Here is a 6,595-nt window from a genome sequence, read left to right on the forward strand (position 1 = left end):
CCCACTTCAAGGTACGACCATCTACCTTTTTGTTTTGAATTTAGAACTAACCCTTATGCAGGCACTCGATCGAAGCTGTCATAATGATAACACTGCTTGAAGACCTTAAGGCTCCAAAAGCGCACCCGTTGCACTCTTTTCCTTCGACCGAGTTTTTGTCCCAAAAGAAGGGTTTTATCGGCAAGGATTTTAACGAGGCAACGTCTGCGAGATGCCCAAGGAAAACTCCGCAAATGCTCAAAACTTCTCTTGCAGACAACTTTGAATGTTGAGGGGCATTCGCCCATAAAGTTACCCACTCGAAAAGGCCTTGAAAGGCCAAATAGGGTTCCTATAGGAAAGCAATGTACCGGGCCAAACGGTCGAACGAACCATGTCCATATTGTCAGGCTCACGTTGGCAAATATGTGTACTATTGTACCAAGCAATCATAGAATATCTTTTGTCAAATACACCTTCACAAAGTAATGTAGAAATTCTTTCGCCGGAAATGTCCCGAACACTCGGGGACTGACGCCAGTAATTCAATGCTCAGACGGCCTCCGGGTCGAAACACCAAAATCAAAAAACCTTAAAGTAAGTCAACACGGAAATCGCCGAGCGTCACCAACATCAAAGGTACCTTGAGTACTCGAAGACTGTCACCAGTCACCATGCGCTTAAAAACCCGAGGCCGTAAGAACCCGAGCGAGCAAACTCCGTCTAGCAAAGATCTATTTAACACAACAACATGTATTTACGTCAATCAATCAAAGGGTATCTTTCACCAAAAGCACCTCGTAATCCAAAAGAAAGTTCAACATGCTCATAGAAAACTCGAAATACTCGGAGACTTAGTGTCAACAATTTGGCACACCAACGAGGCAATTCTGAACTCACGAGTAACGGTCTCCGGGCCTAAGCAAACTCGATGACTCGGAGACTGTCGTCAATCGCCATACATTGGAAAACTCGAGGCCGTAAGACCCTGAGCGGGCAGACTCGATCTAGCCAGATCTATTTTACATAGCAACAAAAACTGTAAGACCTCAACAGGCATGACAAACAGTAAGACCTCAACAGGTATGACAAACAGTAAGACCTCATTAGGCATGACAAACTTTAAGACCTCAACATGCATGACGAACTCTAAAACCTCAACAAGCATGAAAATTTTGTAAGACCTTACTATAGGCATAAAACTCAATCCTGAAGTTTAGGCTATATGTCGCATTTGTAAGACTCCCGAAAGGGCATACCCTCGGTATAGACGCCAAAACTATCACTCAAGATAAAAAATGGCTCTGGCCAAACACATATGACTATGGTCAAAATGGCTGCACCAGCCAAATTAATGCGACTCGTGGACGCCCGACCGTCGCTAACAAAATCACAGGCCATTACTTCGAATCTACTTCGAAAAGAACCGGTTAAAATAGGCTTCCCTCAACAGGGAAATGAGCTTCGACTATGTCAGCTCTAAATCACAAGGCTTTGAGCTACTCAACCTACCAGCTAAACCTTCTGAGGTGCTCGAACATCGCCGCTAATGACTTGAAATCAAGGTTTTTCCCGAACCGATGATGGGTCAGGCAAAGTTATTTCAAAAAGACCTTAACGAGAGGAAAACAAAGCCTACAATATGCCCACGGGTAAAAGCGTAAGAGCCATTATTGCCAGCCAAACGAGCCTCTAGGCCGCACACTAAAAGGTCACAACGACCAACAACATAAGATCCACTGTCGCCAGCTTGAAAATTGAAAAATTGAGAATTAAAATGAGCTCGAGTCATAACCCGATTCGGAGACAAGATCCAAAATAGTCAACTACACATGCATGAGGGCACAACGTAAGTGCCATTGTCGCCAGCCAAACGAGCCTCAGGGCCACACACTTAAAAGATTGCTTCGAACCAAGGCGTAAGAGCCATTATCATCTGCCCACGCAGGTGCGAAAAAACTTGAGGGTCAAATAAAGCACGAGTCGCTACCCAACTCGGAGACTGAACCTGAAGAAGTTAATAAGCAAATGCCCAAGGGCAAGGCGTAAGAGCCATTGTCGCCCGCCCATGCAGTCGCAGGAGATTAAAGGTCAAGTAGGCTCGAGTCAAAAACCTGAATCGGATACTCAACACAAAACAGCTTGGCAAAGCATAAGAGCTATAACGCCAGCTTGCACTAAAGGCCGCATCTACCGAGTGTAGAAGAGCCTCCGGGCCTACCTGACGAACTCTGAAACTAGCCCGCCTGGCTAAAGCAATGCGGAGGGACATACAAAGGAGGAAAACCTTCAAATTTTCTTTTCTTTTTACAAGCACAAAAGGTACGGTCTCCATCTACAAATATGCTCCATGAATAGCAAATGCAAAATGGCAAAATCTACGCTCCACTCTAGAAGGATACGACCTACCGGCCCTAGTTTCACTCTCCGAGACATCAGCAACAAGTAAACTGAGCATCATGCTCGTCCGCCTTTGCTCGAACCAACTCTTCCAGGAGAACAAAACCCTTGGCGTTGATCTCTTCAAGCACCTCTCTTCAAGATCTACAACGAACGTATCCCTCGATCCTCTTCTCACGATCGAGGGCCCGCTCCAACTCAGCTCGGGCATCAACGACATCCGTCAAATGAATCACCATCTCTTCATTAGCCTTGGTCCAACTCAATGCTGCTTTAGTCCGAGCATCGATTATTTCGACCCCGACCTTCGAGGGATCAAACTTTAGCTTTGCGATCATATCCACTTGAACCGAAGCTTGAGCCTGCACCTGAGCCCTCAATTCACCACAAGCATCCCCGACTCGGTCGTCTTCACCCCTATGGTACTCCAGAGCCTCCATCATTTTCTGCAACTAAGATAAGCCAAAAGCCTAACCTTAAGGGTCAGAAAAGCAAAACACTTACTACAAGAGGTCACCTGCCCCATCAAGTAGCTATCACAATTTGAGCTCCGGTACGCCTCATATTGCCAATGCATCAACTTAACCTCCTTCTCCTCACTAGGGAGCTTAAGGGACTTACCCACATACAAAGCTCTCCGAAGCCCAGCCTGCGACGAAGCAGCTCAGACCCGAGCCTATCAAAGTCCTGTAGAAGGAAAGCTTGGTAAGGAAGGAAAGACACGAGATGCGGAAGGACTGTGCCAAAGCTCACCACGAAGTAAAGCCGGTGGACTTCCTCAAAGGCCGAGCACATCCCTGTTCGTCCAGCCCCCTCAGCCTTGGTAGAACCAACCTCAGTTGAAGCATGATCACTCGGAGGAACCACCGCTCCGAAACCAAAAACTTCAGGAATAACAGGCCCAGGCGATGTTCTCTCGCCTGAGACACGGACCCGTTTAGCCCCGCTAAAAGTTCCATCGCCCTACGAGTGCATATCCCATTTATCGCCATCATCCTCTGGCTCGGAAGCCAACAACTCCTCCCCCTCTCCGGAGGAGCACAACCTCACCCCTAGGGGACTAGCCGATACATACAAACACCCGTATAAACACGAAAGAAGAAGGAAGACACAACTACTAAGTTTTCTCTCACCATAGGCAGAACTGGCGAAGCACGGGGTGCGCTACCGAAGAGTATTTCTCCATTTTCCAAAAAAAACAATACGGGTTCCTAAGGTATAATACTAGCAATCAACACCCGAGCAAAGCGACTTGTCCATGCTCGGTCTCTACCATCCCCGGCAGCAGCAATTAAGGCCATGATCAACCAGCACCATGGAGTCAGCAGACCACGATGACCCCGAAAACAGGAGAGGGAGCTTCCCCCCCTCAGATTAATCCCATCATTACCGCCATAGCAGTCGTAAAGCTGAAAGACTAAAAGGTAGAAAGATGTACAAGTGTGTTGATACCGAAAACATGGCGCGGAAAATGGCAACTGTGTTAGGCAGGGTAGCCCCTGGGAAGGTGGAAATAGCCTCATATTATATATTGGAAGAGCGGCGACGATTCGAAGCCGATCGAATACGCTAACCAATAGCACCATCTCTAGCCTCAAGGCAATACCCGATGTCGAAGATCTCCGTCATAGTAAGGTAGCGCTCCAGAGAGCCAACAAAGCCTTCACCAACACAAGGGTGGAACGCGGCTTCGGAGAGCTCCGCCAAAGGGGACCAATCTATGAAGAGATAAGCATTTTTTAAACGTCACCCGTACGAATCAGGCTCCGGGTGCTATCCGGGATGATCCGCGTGCGAGCGAACCTCCGCTCAGGGACTGCTTTCAGGAAATCACAAGAATCCCCCATCCAAGGGTCCCCAAGCAAATTTCTTCTCAAAGGTTATTATGAGGCCCAAAAACATTATCCTCATTTTCAAGCGAAGTCTGGGTCCCGGCGGCCTAAGGTTATTAGCCTTATTCGGGTTCAGCTCGAGGAACTACAAAGGGTCCCGTGTAAAGCTATTTCCATCAACCGAAGTTTGGAAGGAATACTCGCATCTGGGTTCAGTGTTAGCAATGACAAAACAGGATCGTGCATTCAGAGTTGCCGCAAACATAAAGAAATAAAGCAATTATCAAAGCCAAGAGTCAAGGAAATATCTTTGTATTCATAAAATGTTCGCTTACAACGGCCCTCGAGGGGTCCTTACATATGATTACAAAAGCCTGCAAGTGGATCCTTACGCAAAAATAAAGATGTTCAATGGTATGCATACAACAAGAGTCCAAGAATCTAGCCTATTCCTAAAGTACGACATCTCTGGCATTATCTCCTTAGGCGTGTGACCTCAAAGACAATATCTTCCAAGTCCAATCCCTTCGGGGACCTCAGCTCGATCCTCCCGGAATGGCATCTTCAAAAGGAAGGATATAGGAGAGGAATGTGATGGAGAAGAGAAAAATGATGAAGGAGAAGCCGAAAGAAGACAAGAAGTGGCTGGGTGAAAAATCTGGCTAGTGCGAACTCCGCCAGTACTACTATTATAAAGCCACTTCTTGAGACGTTGCCTCAGCCCGGGAGGCAACAGTCAACAAAGAATGTCACCATACCCCTAAGAATCCAAAGGGGGTGTAATACACCGAGCCGAGGAAGGAGGGTGAGCAACGGTGTATATCCGAGCCCCCTCTTGAGCAGCAGTGCATACTCAAAGTATTTCCCCGGTTCAGAGAAAATTGGTCCTCCATTTCATCGCCCCGAGCTGACGGAGACAACATCAACAACAACAACAACAATGGCATCACATAGTCACAATTTTGTCCGCCCGAAAAATGTTTGGGAGTTGGGCCATAGCACGCATGACATTGGCATGAGACCTTGAGACCATGGGCCTCAAACATGGTGAGACGGCAAATTAGAAAAAAAACAAGAAAGGAAGAAAGGATGGATATCGAATAAGGATTCAATAAAAAACTAATCACAAGAAGCCCCATTTATAGGAGGCCTTGCAAAGTAACCGACGATTCTATTATCTCCCTCAAAAGGCGTAACATCAGGTGCAATCAACGTGTTCATGAAAGCTGAATTGACGGTAACATTATGACCCCGAAGAACGAGGAGTCACGGCACGTCGGACGATCGTGAAGAAGCGAAGGGGTGAAATTCTTCGGCACTTGTAAAAGGGGTTGTACCATCAGGGTGATGTCATTATGGGAGCCCATAAAGTAGGATGTCAAAATCATTTCTTATCGTTTCCCTCTAAGAAACACAGAGACTATCTGTGTATCGTAAAATCGGCGAACCAATTTCTCGTTGGCAAATTTCTTTAGGAGGCCGCCCCAGAGGCTCGAGACCTCGAGCCGGTTATTTCCCTCAAGATCTGTCGACATCCAGCCAAGGGTAACATCGGCTGAAACCCCGACGAACACGGGAAGCTCCCGAAGAGTGCATTCAGAGTTGATTAAGTCTACCTGGGCAGCCTAACATTAGCCTATGTATACGTCATGAAGCTAGTTATCTGTCCCATCCCGTTCCCTTTACCACTCAACGTATCTTGTACTAAGTTTGGACTCCATCCCCCTTAGAAAAGGGGAGTCGTTAACATTCTGTAAGCAGAGCTCCAACTATTCTATATAAGATCAATAATATCTCTCTCTCTTTCTTCTTTCTAACTTGTTCGCTCTTACTCACTCAAGGCTACACTTTGCATTTATTGCTTTCATACTTGTTATTCATTTATTGCTTGGTATTGGCCATAAAGAGCCTCCTTTGATCATATTTTAACTGTTATCCCTTCCCGATTACCCCTGATAGATCGAGCTCGAGTCGGATATCGTCCCCGAGGTCCTTCATCGGCCTGTCCGAAGCCTGTGCAGCAAGCCCCTCGGTTTGATTACTGCCCTATTCTTGATCGTATTTCATCGTTAAAATTCGTACTCTTAGCATCAACTTCTCTATCAACTAGCATAAAAATAGATCACGTATTTTTAGAATCTCATTTACAAATTTAATTGTCATTACCATTTTCACGGTAAACAAAGTTGAAATCCTACCAGTGTGGGTTGTGGTTTTTTATCCCCTTGAGCAGTGATTTTTCCACCTAAAAAATCCCTGTATTATTTACTTACTGTTTTATTAGCATTCTGAGTGGAAACTCATAGAGAACCTGGTCTCTATATAGTTTGGTGGACTCATATATTCTAATAAGTAAACTTCCCTTTCTAGATTCCTTATCGTGC

The sequence above is a fragment of the Nicotiana tabacum genome, chromosome 1, assembly GCF_000715075.1.
Source record: "Nicotiana tabacum cultivar K326 chromosome 1, ASM71507v2, whole genome shotgun sequence".
In the NCBI taxonomy this organism is placed as follows: domain Eukaryota; kingdom Viridiplantae; phylum Streptophyta; class Magnoliopsida; order Solanales; family Solanaceae; genus Nicotiana; species Nicotiana tabacum.